This window comes from Bombus fervidus, chromosome 12 (assembly GCF_041682495.2).
Source record: "Bombus fervidus isolate BK054 chromosome 12, iyBomFerv1, whole genome shotgun sequence".
In the NCBI taxonomy this organism is placed as follows: domain Eukaryota; kingdom Metazoa; phylum Arthropoda; class Insecta; order Hymenoptera; family Apidae; genus Bombus; species Bombus fervidus.
In genome coordinates this window covers 4,010,647-4,024,245 of record NC_091528.1, presented here as the reverse complement: position 1 = coordinate 4,024,245, position 13,599 = coordinate 4,010,647, and the positions used below count along the sequence as shown (strand labels likewise).

The window sequence follows — 13,599 nt, the reverse complement described above, 5'->3', positions numbered from 1 at the left end:
CGATTATAACGGATACATTTGTAGAATCGAATTCTACTTATATCTAGCGGGCATTTTGAAATCGATTTTATGCAAATTTAGAATTCATCGTAACAGCATTATCATTGGCAACATGGTGTTTTATTTTACTAATTAATTATGTTAAATGAATACGAATTCTTCAATTACATGAAGAACAGTGACGCCAGAACTACGAAGTCGTACAGACTCTCTCATTATAATTGTCGATCGCGGACGTCATTAAGTTATCGATAATACCTGTCATTCCATTGGAAAGCCATTATCGACAGAAATTTTTACGTGGCGGCCACCGTATTTCACTGATCTTATTTTTGTCTTTCTCTTTCACTGATGAAACCGAGGAAGGACGAATACCGTGAGTTGGCTGTCGTTAAAAATTTTATCGTCCGATAAAAAATAGAATACACGGACTGGAATGTGATATACTTCGATGGTGGTGGTTCATACTTTGCCAGGAATACGTGTTATGGTTATGGAGAAAATTAACAATACGCGGAAAGAATGTGCCAGAGAGAAACGGTGAAAAAATATTGTGTCAACCTTTCATAGCTACCATCCATAGTAGTAATGATTTGCGATATCGCGATATGTATTGGCATTGAAAAATTTTGTGGGAAGGATAAGCGTGTCGTGAAAGAAGAGCGAAAGAGGAATACAATAACGTGTCGGGCTATTTTATGTGAGTGCGCACGAAGTTCGCGATTTTAAATAAACTTTCTAGTATTTGGCAGTCGGTTTTCTCCTCAAGATCAATACAGAACGCTTTGGTATTGGAAAGCCATCTTCCAGCGTCTCTTTGCTCTCAGTTTTTCGTTCCCAGTCGTTCGTACATATTCCAACTAGATTGTGCATAGTTGCTGGTTTGCATATGCCGTTCACATGCCATTTCTGCGATGTCATGGTGTTTACATTCTATTATACTTGACGCGACGTCTGTTCCTATTCTCAACACCGATACACGCTCGGTGAAACTTCCCATTAAGATACGTTTTTCCACGGACACAGAAAGAAGTTTAAACTCGGTATATTTTCTCTGGCCGTCTGTTGCTGTTTTATTTTCAACATTTTCATCGCGATACAGTCTTCTTTGTACGATGAAACGCGATATGAAAGCGTACAACTCGTTCCTTTCCATTAAAAGCAAAAATCAGATAGAAAAAGTCGAATCAATTTTGTATTTTGTTTTTGTTCCAGGTACGTGTTGATGTTCCACTGTTTACATATCGTACGGATGTGAGTAGAAAGAATCGATTTTATTGAATATGGATACTAGAATTACCAAACCTTATATCACATTAAGACAGAATTTATTTATTATTATCGTATAATTATTTGTTAATAATTACTAACATATTTTATATATTATTAAAATATATGTTAAAAATCGATAGTTCTAGTTAAAAAGAACTTAAATTAAAATCAATTTCTACAGTTAAAAAATTCGATTTTTATCTTCATTTGTGTAATTTAGAATACTTTAATTTTTATTCAATGTTTTAAAACTGAAAAGATCATTAAAAAAGGAATGCTATAGGATGGTTTACATTTCACATTTAAACTTATTACAAATTTCTCTAAATTTTTCCTAGTTCTAGAAATATCAATTAAACCCTTTAGAAGCTACATTGATCAACTCCATAAGTTGAAAGTAACAGAAACGCGATGATGTTAGACATCGCTACAAAAACAAATACTATTTTCTTAGACAAATACTATTCTTTCTTTTCTTACTTAGACAAATACTATTTTCTAAATGTAAGAATTATCTGTATATCTCTTCATTGTATAATAATCTCGTAAAATTTATTATTATTTGTGATATCATCTGACTATGAATGAACTTATAAAAGTACGTCATTTGTTTCTACAGAATTGAATATTAATCACGCACTTATGCGATGTAATTAGGAAATTAATAAAAAGCGGAGTTGATCAATTTAGTGATTTGGATTCGTGTATTTTATGGTGTATAAAATCTTTTCATAAAAATTGTTAAACGATCCAGAGGAATGAACTTGAGTTAGTCTGACCTCAAGAACAGAACTCCACTCAAGCATTGACGTTTCAACAACGTCTGGCCTGTACATCATTTTTTCTTTACCTTCATATTCGCCTTTATTATGTCTTCAATCGACGCTTATCCGCCTTTTAACTACGTAGGAATTTTTGGTAGAATGGTTACTTCCTCCCGTTATATTGTTATCCTCAAATTTATTTGAATCGACATCGTTACGATGAAAATGGCGAATCTAAACTACTCTGTTGACCAGAATCAGAAGGATAATTAATGTCGCCGAACGAATACACGCGATTAATTAGGATAGGTATCGTGACGGTTTCAGACAAATTGTTCCCGATTCGTGTTCCAGTCACCGTTGAACCACGTTTCTTTCGTCGTTCAATTTATGCGCAACGATTCGATTTCGTTGTTAATTGATTTCATTCGCGCGATAGCGATTTGATTAGCGGTTGCTGCGTGTTTAGCATCTTGCGACTCGATCTAGCGTGTAAACATAGATACTGTTCGTGGTTTCATTAATTTTGATCTACCTGTTAATATTACTTGTCTCTTAGATATTTCATTTTTTCGCCACATATATTCTTCTTGTTTTCTCAATACTTCGGATTAATTGTATTTTACGTTTATTGTTTATGGGATGTTTTGTACAAATCCAATTTTGCAATGTTTCCATTTCACTGGACGATATACAATACGTATACTGAATATACAATACAATTGTGAAAAAGAATATAATTATAAAAAAGTATCAAACGAGGTTCTTCGTATCGTTGATTAGACTTGAATATTTTGTTTTTATATTCAATGCGAAAACGTAGTAAAATATAATAATCCGTTAAAATGCTAATAATGAAACGCAGTGAACGTAGTAGGTTGGAAAAATTGATTCCACAAAGTGATAATTTAACAGATACTGCATTTTCTCGATAGTTGTACGGTTTACACTATGCAAGTGTCCGATTATACGCGTAATTATTCTACTTGCTGGATCGTGTACGGATCTCTTTGTTGTCCAACCATATACGCTCCTATTATACTTATCGCGTCTCCTGCATAATATACACTTTACTTTTCATCCTGTATATTTGCTGCTTCCATTTATGTGACATTTTATCAGCTTTTTATACACGTCCGTTTTCATTTGGAAATTTAATTCTTCCAATTTTAAATATTTTTGTTACAGAAGAAATCCATTTATCGGCCCTCCATTTACTGCAATGAAATATTAGTTACTGCACGATTAAACGATTATCCTTTCACGATTGAATCCAGTTATTTCAATGTTAACTCTCATTATTTGAACAAGAATCATATGTAGCATGGTGATTTATTTTTGTATAAAGGATCATTATCTATACTTTCAGTTGCGCACTTATAAACAGTAAATATACGTAAAAGATTGCACGATTGAAGCTTTCGTTTCATCTAATTGGCGACGTAACTTTTCACTTTTCTTATTCATGTTTGTAAAATCAGTTTTCAATCACTTGGCGAGTTGTCAAATAAACATCAGGCTGTGAAAGTTAAGTTGCCCCTCGTCCATTGTACGACTGGAAGCACCCTCGGCCGAATTAGCTCACTTCGAAATGGCAGATGCTTTTAGTGCACTTCACGTCAAAGACACGATTTACATCGAGCCGATGACGTTCGATATTTCAACCTTGGCTCACCAATCGGCCGTCTATTCACCATAATCTTTGTGGTATTCTAGCGACGCTCGGTTATTAAAAATTGTTGCCTCTTCTGAAAACTGTTTCGCCGAATGTTATATACTCGTAGTATATAAACTTCTCACCGGTGTCGATGAGTTTTCAGTCTCAAACATAGCAGGGTTTGTTTGACGTATGCTTTTTTTCATTTACTCGCGTAATTCAGCTACGCAGCAAATATTTGTCGTGCTAATAGATTTCAACAGAAAATTTCGCGTGCGTTTCCAGCAGACGCTTTGAAAGATTCATGAATCGTTTACCTCACGGTATAACCAATTTGTGGCTTTTGTTCCATAATTACACTTTAACCAAAGACCACTGTAATTCGGTATTATATCCTCCGTTCCTACAATTTCATGGCATAAATATCCTCATTCATTGGGAGACAAAGTAACGACGAGGAATACAACTTTTCGGATGTATGGTCTTTGAATAAGTTGATATTCGAAGTGTAGTTTCAGGCTGAGAAATATGCGAAGGTCAACGTACTCGTACAATTATTAGATATAATTTATTATATGCTAACTCTAGCAAACTCTTTTTTATTATATCCTAACTCTTGCAAACAGTTTTAACACATTCTTCCTACAAATATCAGATCGTAATCTTATACGAATGCAACATTCTGAATGACTAATCGTTTGCTTGATAATCTAAATTAATCGTCACGTTATGAGACTGGCGGGAGTCCTAATGTATATGAATGTTAGCAGATGTCTTCATATAATAATAATAGCTGTGCAATCTGTACATTATTGCACATTTAAAATTCCCACAAATCCATAAATGCCTATCACGATTAGCCCGGATAATCAATGTTGCATTATATCTCGAAGCTAATTAAACGCACAGTGGAACAGGGCCGTTGATTAAACGGAACGACAGGCGTAAGTGGCGTGAAAAACGGCCGGTTTAAAGGGACACGTCGTGAAACTAATTCTATTTGAAGGGGGCGAACCGCAATATCAACGCGGGACCGCAATAATCAGCGTAATTGCCAGTTCGCAGGCAACAGAAGCGGAACGATCCTCGAATATTCATAAACGGGGTAAGAAGGTCGGGAAGTTTGGTGAAAAGCGTTCACAACGACGAGTACACGGACGGCATCATCGGGAAAGTAATCCTCTGTTGGACGCAAAAAACCGCGTCCCTACGTCCACCAGGGAGACCATAATAGTCATTACGTCCTCGAGAATTCTCTTTCTCTCTCTTCCGCTGTACCGAGCATGACACGGTGAAATTTCCCGCATCTCTTCTATCCGTATGAACGCACAAAGATAAAGACGATTGGGAGACCGGAGGATTCGACGCGAGTTTTCATCAAACTTTTCTAACTTGTGTTTCCCTTGAAACGTTCCTCTACCGGCAACTTTGCTTGATTACACGAAATTAGAGGGAACCTCTTATCCGCGGTACTTCTTCTGTTGGAATCCATTCGTCTAAGATGTGTCGTTTTGACCGAGACGATATAGAAAGAGAGAGGGAAAGAGATCGAGAGAAAGATCGAGAGAGAGAGAGAGAGAGGGAGAGAGAGAGAGAGAGAAAGAGGGAGAGGAGATAGGGGTGGGAGAGGTGTGTAGGTGGAGAACGCTTAGCTTGATATTGATCGACCTTCTCCCTCCAGTTTCGCCTCACCCTTTTCCACCAGTTTCCTCGCTCTTTCTCTCTCCCGCTTTCCAGGCTGCACCTACAGGCTGCTCCGTTTCCGTCGATCAACGTGACTGTTTCTTTTCACGCCTATCCTCTTTGAAAACACCGACTTTTCCGGCGTTGTCCCGTAGATTGATAGCGTTCGTACTATACCTTTCCTTTTGCGGCCGAGAATATTGTTTATGGGTAATTTTTTTGATTTTAATTTTAGTATGATTTAAGCGTAGGCTATTATTCTCCGAGGTCCAAGATTTTGGAATATTTCTGGTAGGTTAACTTTATCGTTCAAGATTAATCATAAGACGTACAGTTATTTCCGAGAAATATGACGAGAAAATGGTAAAGGTGGTATGCAGATGTGAAGAAAAAAGAACCAGCGACTAACTGGAATTTGTTGACTTCCAATCATCTTAAGTTTGATTATATATGGAGAAATTATACGCACAGATATATGAACGATATATATATATCATATAAAGAAACTAAAAAATCCTCGGATTGAACGAAATCGTAAATAAATATATGGCTGTTGACTTATACATTTTCAAATAATTCCAAATAAATAAATCCATTTATCTGTAGCAAATGGTATTTGGTTTTATGATAAGTAGAGTATAGATCGTGAACCGACGATTTCCCGAGCAATTCTCGCGCGCTGTTCCTGTTTAAACTCGTCACAGTTGAAATTTCCTTATCCAAGGAATATAGCATTACGATGATACGGTTTTACGACGTGGCATTGTCTGGAGTTTTTCATGAAGGTGTATCGCTCTCGTCTACCCCTTCCAGATCTTTTCTCTTTATTCATGAAGTCACGGGACCCACCTTTATTCGACAGATAGCACGAATCGCTTCAATTTCCTTCCGCATGGTATGACGTACACCGCTCGCCTTTATCGGATTCCAACAAAGGAATCGACGGTAATAATTTAATGTCACCGTGTTCCTGGGACCGATATTGTGTTTCCCCGTCGGTTAGGGACGATCCCATATTTTATAGTATTTCACGTATCATCAGATAAATTATTACGCATCATTGACACGAAGAGGAATGATGAAGACGAAGTTTGATAAGATTGTTAACGCTTGAATATCGTTGGATCGTAAGTAATTGCTAGAAAGGATTTCCTTGTGCAAATTTATATTCTTGTTGATGTAATTAAAAAAATAAAAATGTAGATTTGTTTCAGCTACCAAATATTATAACAAATTGTACTTCGCTTTAGATATTTTATATATTTTTGCAATAATATATATATTTGCAGACTAATAACGATGACTACGCTTTTTAAAATAGAAGATACTAATAGGAAATGCATCCGAAGCCAATCGCCATTACGGTCTGTCCATAAACAGATGGCTTTTTATAAAAATACATAGTTACAGGTGTATTCCGTAGAAGCTAATCTCTGAAATTTCATATCGCAGTTCGGAGCATTTGGTTCTGGGAGGGTCGATTAATTCCGCGTATGCAACGGCAAATTCAATGCGATCGAACTAATTCCATTTCATTAATCTACTTACGTATCTATAACTTCGACGAATAAACCAACGTGTAAATTAGTAAATTATACACAGTGAAGCGAAAACAGTTCTCTTTGTTATTTTGTTATAAGCCACGTTTTTGTCCAACCCTATTTCGGTCACTGAAATTTATTGCTTCGAGGAATTATCGTTGCAAAATGGTTCGCCTGTTTTCCTAATCACGATTCCCGAACAAAGATAACGATAAGAAAACCGTCTGACAAAATACGTCTCAAGATATCTCCCATTTCAACTCTTTTCACGATATTGATAAATGCACACGGTGATTATGCAAAATTTCTCAAAGCAACGAAGAAGATGACACAGTGTAGCCTTAATTCCATCACTCGGTCAATGCATGCCCTCGGGCGGCGATGCATAAGAAACTTAATCAAGAGACTTTCATCCCTGTTTTAACGCGAATGCAAGTTTCCAAGGCCGGGAGTGGAAAGTTTCGATTCTCCTGGCAAGACTTTTAACGCGCTTCACGTCGAACCTACAATTACAGATCAGACTAAGAAACGAGGATCGCGACAGAAACCATTTTCAGACGATTCTCCGTCTTTTACCTTCATTTACTACAACCTTTTAGTATTATTTAACGAATCATGTCAGTTTTCTTAACGAATATATAGTACACGTAGGGATCTTCTCATTCCTTCGTTATTATATAAAAGATTAATGGTGTCTCGTAAAATACGACAAGTTTCAATATTCTGTGCAAAATTCAAGATTGAATTTCGAGTTATTGGAGCTTCGATGACTGAAATAATTATACTTCTCTGTTCTCGCCAAGCTAATTGAGGAGCATTAAGTATTCTCATCAATCTTAGGGAATTTCAATTTTCACATTGGTCATGTCGATTGCCCCCAAAAACACGTCGTTCGTCGAGTCGTAATGACCTTCACAATAAATGAAAAACAAAGTTCCTTGATCGTGGTTGAATCTAGAAATTACGCGATTCGTCATCGTTCGTGTTGTATGTAGGAAAAGTTTGAAACAGAAACGATTTCCTGGTTACGTTCGTGTTTAAGAATCGTGACTGTGGACGTACAATTTATTTTCCGCTTGCGTTTCCGCCGTTTTTCAAGCCTGTCCTTAATGTCCTATGAGAAATCGGTGGGGAACGTCCTGAAACGTGGCTCCTGGCGGATGAAAGGATCGTTTAACGACCATTTTTTCGCGGTCCATTAAATACATTGTTCGTGTCGCTACAGTCTGTCTTTGGGGAGCTTTTAAAGCGTGTTTACAACGCCGAATCAATCAAATCGTTGCTATTGCTACCATCATGTGCCACTCGTGTCACCAGAAAGCCAGTTTATTTTGGAAAAATTGTAAAGAGAAGAGACATTTATTTATTAACATATTCGTCGTGCTCGCTTGATATCAGAGTCGACGCATAAATTAGAAATTACAAAATTTTTAAGTTGAAGATCTGTCTAATGTAAAATCAATATGTAAGTGAATTTTATATGAGAATTATTATTCGTACGTAGCAGATTGTTATTAGCATAAAATCGTATACATAAAAATTACGAAATTTTTAAGTTGGAGATCTGCATAATGTAAAATCAATATGGAAATTGATTTTATATGAGAATTATTATTAGTATGTATTAGATTATTATTATCATAAAATCGTGCACATTAAAAATTACGAAATTTTTAACTTGAAGATCTGCATAATGTAAAATCAATATGAAAGTAGGTTTATATGAAAATTACTATTAGTATGTAGTAAATTATTACTGGTATATAGTAGAAGCAACGAATGAAAATCTGATTAGCAGAGACCGTATTAAACATTAAAGGGTGTTTGGTATCTTCTGGGAAGATCTAGAACAGAGAAGGGTCAGCTTCAAGATTCTTAATGGTAAATGGAGATTAGGTTTCGGGATTCCAGACCATGATGATCAAGTTAACCCTTATGAAAGATAAAACTATTGAATTGCTATCAGTTGAAAGTCATTTTGTGAAAGTTTATAAAAGTATCTGAAGTATATTCGATGCAAGATCTCTTTCACTTGCAATCAAAGCAGTTTAATATCAAGATATTATTTCTTTTAAAACAACATTTTACTTTTTAGGAAATACCTTCTTGTATCTGCTGTCCTGAGTTGAATTTATTTATCGTTCTAGTTCAATATGCGAATATACTTCATTAATTGTTTTCAATAATGTTAAAATTTTTTATTGCTTGATCGTTAATTGAGTCATAAAATCGATGGCCTTTTTGGATTAACGCGTCGCAAGCTTCACGAGGGCTATGAATTCATAGAAGCTGCAAGTTAAGTGCATTGCAAAGTGCACACAGCTTCCGTTTTATAGCAGACGGGTAAATTTAGCGTATGCGAAATTCAGGACACATCAGTTGTAGACTGGGTGATACTCATAGTCTCGAAACTTTGGCATACGTTGGATCTAGATTGCGTTGGATGTGGACTGTGTTAGATTCGGACTATGATAGTTCAGCATATCCTGAGTTTAAACTGTACCGAATAATGGCCATTGTACATTATTGGATGGTGTTTGCTAGGTGCAGTGTTCTCTATATATAATCATACTAATCTTGGACTTCAGTAAAAACACACAGAATCTTCTAATTGGATTATATCGCAAATTTACAGAAAGTTGTTATTCTATAATTAGTGGAAACTATTTGATTATTGTTATTCGTGACGGAAAATAAATCTTCATTAATGATAGTAATTATTTATTAAAATTTGGCGTAGTAAAAATTGTAATAACTATGACTAACCTATTTCAAAATGAAAATTTTTAACTAAACACCGACTAAAAAATTCCTTCTTTTAGTTTATCATATTATTAAACTTAAAGATTTAGAATCAGAAATTATTCGCTTAGACCAAGTCTTAGACGTAGTCTCCAATTTTTGTCAAGAAAAAGAAAAAGAAGAAAAGAAAGAAGAAAGATTAAATTATAAATCAAATGATTTTGCCAGTAGTGAAAGATATATTCTAACGAAAAATGGTAATTATTTAATAGTTACAAATTGGGTGATAGGATCGATTACCCGTTAATTTATCTATTAATTTATCTATGCCCCTGGACGAATGGAAAACACAGTGGAGTAACTACAAATCCAATCGAATTTAACTTTCCTTGTACTCGAAACTTTCTACCCTCTATTTGCACGCGATGTTGTGCACAATTATATGCGATGCAACTTTACCGAAACGATTCATAGACACGAACGAACTTCACCGAAAGGGAGAACCCAAAGGGAGAATCAATTGAACGAAGTTGGATCTCCTTGGTCATCGGAAGAACCAGAGTTTCGTAGATCTCGTATTCGCTTCTGTTTGTAGGACAATATATTAATTATTAACCATTATACAGTTATAATTACAATATTCTGGTCTATATTCTATAATGTTCTTGCTCCACTATTTCCTATAGTTTTTCCTGTATTTTCATATATTTACTATGGATATATAGACTTCGTAATGCAGATATGATAGTTCGAATTAATCTAAATAAAATTTCTTTCTTCAATTCAGGTACTTGTAGAAAATCCTTGGAATACCAATATCGTGGTTTTAATGAATTTCTTCGTTATTCACCTCTTTGTTTCCGCCGTTTCACAGTATCTTTATATTTTCAAAAATATCAAATCCGATCCAATAATAAATTTCTGATATGAATTTTTAATAATTGATATTAATCGAGATAACAAATCTTTTCTCAACTGCTGTCTAATTCATCGCGAGATGTTTTTAGAATATTGTTAGGAAATCGGTTGTGAAAGCTTGGAAGACTCTTCTGAAAGATCGGAAGATATTTCTCTTGGCATATTCGTTGAAGTATTCCTCAGGAGGGCGGATGCTAGGAAAGCAAGGGAAAATATTTAAGGATTTCCTCCATGCAGAGAGGATAAAAGTACCGTTCAGCTCGATAAATTTTAAATCATTTTATCTCCGCAATACAAAGCTGACATAGTCATTGTATTTATCTCTGGAGGTTGCTACTGGTCCCTAGGAAACTCCCCTGCATATTTAACGTTAGCTTCCAGACTGCTTAATAAAGCTGTATGAAAGGCTAACACTATTCTGCTTGACGAACAGACTGACACTATCGTCTATAATTAGAGGAAATTGTACCGAGTTTATTTATGTGAGTTGATCTTATTAAGTTGAATAGAAAATTTGCGCTTTTTTATTTTATTAGATACGATAAAGATTAGATGTAATTCTCGTTACTTTCTTTCAATGTATCATGAGTTTTTTAATTCTGTTTTTCTAGAATTTTTCTAATTTCGCTGATAAATAATCCTAACTTTTTCGGGCACGTTGTTACAATTTTCTTATTTCGAAATTATCTAAATTAAATTTTTTCCAAATTAAAATTTATCCGAAGATTGTACCACCGGCATAAATATTATGAACATAAATACATATTCTTAAATATTCATATTTTTAACTCAAATTTAAAAGATTCAAAGAGTATTTCTAACTTTATCGCTTCCCATGAAAATAATGAAAGATTAAAGATTTTAATAACTAAACTATTTGTTTCTGCTTATCTTGTAACAGATGGGAAATAAATTTCGTAGGAAAAATGATCGATTTAAGTTGGGAACGTGGCAAATGAACGTGTTAATGGCTGATATGAAAATTTCGATTACGTTCCCCTTTCGAACGTTTGCTCACATTTATTTACGATCTACGTGCGTGGTCACACACGCAATGCGTTCTATAAACACGCAATGTTTGCCAACGATAGGGTTCACAATTAGGTGCTGACAAATTATTGACTAATCAATTATGCCTACAAAATTGTTTGCAACATTAACCATTCCGCATCACGCAATTTAGCGAATGTATTGCAAGTCGTATGACCATGTATTTATGAATTATGCCAGATGTTTCAAGCCTGACATACGGTGTAGCCCAATAATCATAGTACGGTCAGGGAAAGAGTATCGAAAATAGAAAATAACATTTTCTTCTATTTGAAACTTTGTTTTCAAGGATTTCAAGATTTAAAGATACAAAATAAGTTAGAAAGTGCGTAACTATTTAACTTAAAGAGCTGGACAAAGCTTTGAACACTTTTTTTTATTACTAAAATAAATGTTGGAAATAATTTCAAATTATTGTTTTATTTTATTTCTCCGATTTGTGTTAGAATGTATCGCGATGAAGCTACTAGGTGTCTTGGTAATCTGAACTTTCTTTCGCATTTGAGATAGTCGAGGATCAAGGAACATGAAGTCGGAAGTCTAGTTCCTCTATGAATATTTAGCATTCTTTATAGTCTAATTCGGACTCGGAACTATACGTTTCTTATTTAAGGAACGTCTATTCGAGCTACTAGCGGAGCGCATTGAAAAATCATAGTTCTTACAATTTTGAAGAAAGCAGCATTGAAATTTTTAACGTAGAGCAAGGCTGCTAATTTAGTTTAAGGGTGAAATAGGTTTTCCTTTTTTTTTTTTGATGCACAGTAGCATGTGAAAGTATCAGGATATTGATTTTTTGTACTGTTACATTTTAAATATAAAATTACGATAGTAATCTCGTAGCGTTGTATTAAATTAAACGGGATTTTACATATGAATGATATTTTCCATTCAATTTCAATCTACGTGTATACCAGGATAAAAGAGAAAAATTGATATCATTTTATATTTAAAATGTATATTTCATTAATGTCAAAAGTTACTTAATTCTCTGATATCCAATGGCGTAATTGCATATTTTGGTCATAGGAAATGCATGATGTGCCAGATACGTCATTAGAAACGTCAAAGGGTAAACTATTCATGCAATGAGAACAATAAATTCCTGATCACATTGTAATAATTATTATCGATTAATTATTGCTGTTATTGAATATTATCGACATGTGTTGCTTAACCCGATGCTTGGAAACTATATTGACTATTTGAAATAACTAACGGACGTAGTAAAAAAATGTACAAGTGCATTTTATCCAAACACGAATTGAGTGCAGAAAATAAGTAAAAAATTTCGCTAAAAGTTTCTAAACTTCCATTACGGGTATGTATAATGCTAATAGAGACGTAATAGAAAAAGATCGAAGATTTTGTCATTTACTATGGTTTTGTCCTCTATACCACATTAAAATCTTATATTCTATTATGCAAAATCCATTTCAAAATCTGTGTTACATTTCGTTTTTCTGTAGCTCGAATTTTATTTATACGTTACAGGGGAACGCTACAATCCGCTTTGCAGCCTTTTATTTATTCAGAAATTTAGAAGACAATAATCGTTGCAAATATTATACTAATAAGACAATAAAATAAAATAAAAGAAATTTATGTAACATATACCGATATGAATCACGTTAAAAATGTTCACACAAATCAAATATCCAAAGTAAAGCATTTATTATAACATCTAGCGAGCGAAACGAATCCCTGTTTAGTTTTCATTTTTCTAATTACGTTCGTGGAAATGTGAGATTGCGTAAAGTTCTTCAGTCTACTCATACCAAACTCTGCGTATACCCACGAAATGTTACGTTACAGTTTAAAAGGTAAAAATATTCGGAAGTGTATCCGTGGTAATGCATTATCCGTGCATTGCATTAGCCGGTTGCATTAGTCAGGTTTCGTCTGAACGTCCCTGGAGTGAACCAGATACTTTCCGCGATTGTCTCGTAGTGGATTTGCATAGTAGTCTGAA

The 13,599-nt window shown here is 34.6% G+C and overlaps 1 protein-coding gene across 6 annotated transcripts in view; it reads left to right on the top strand.

Annotated features, from left to right (window-relative positions):
* Rho-5 (rhomboid-5) overlaps positions 1 to 13,599 on the top strand; it is a 290,319-nt gene that overhangs the window by 58,844 nt on the left and 217,876 nt on the right. The window lies entirely within an intron of this gene.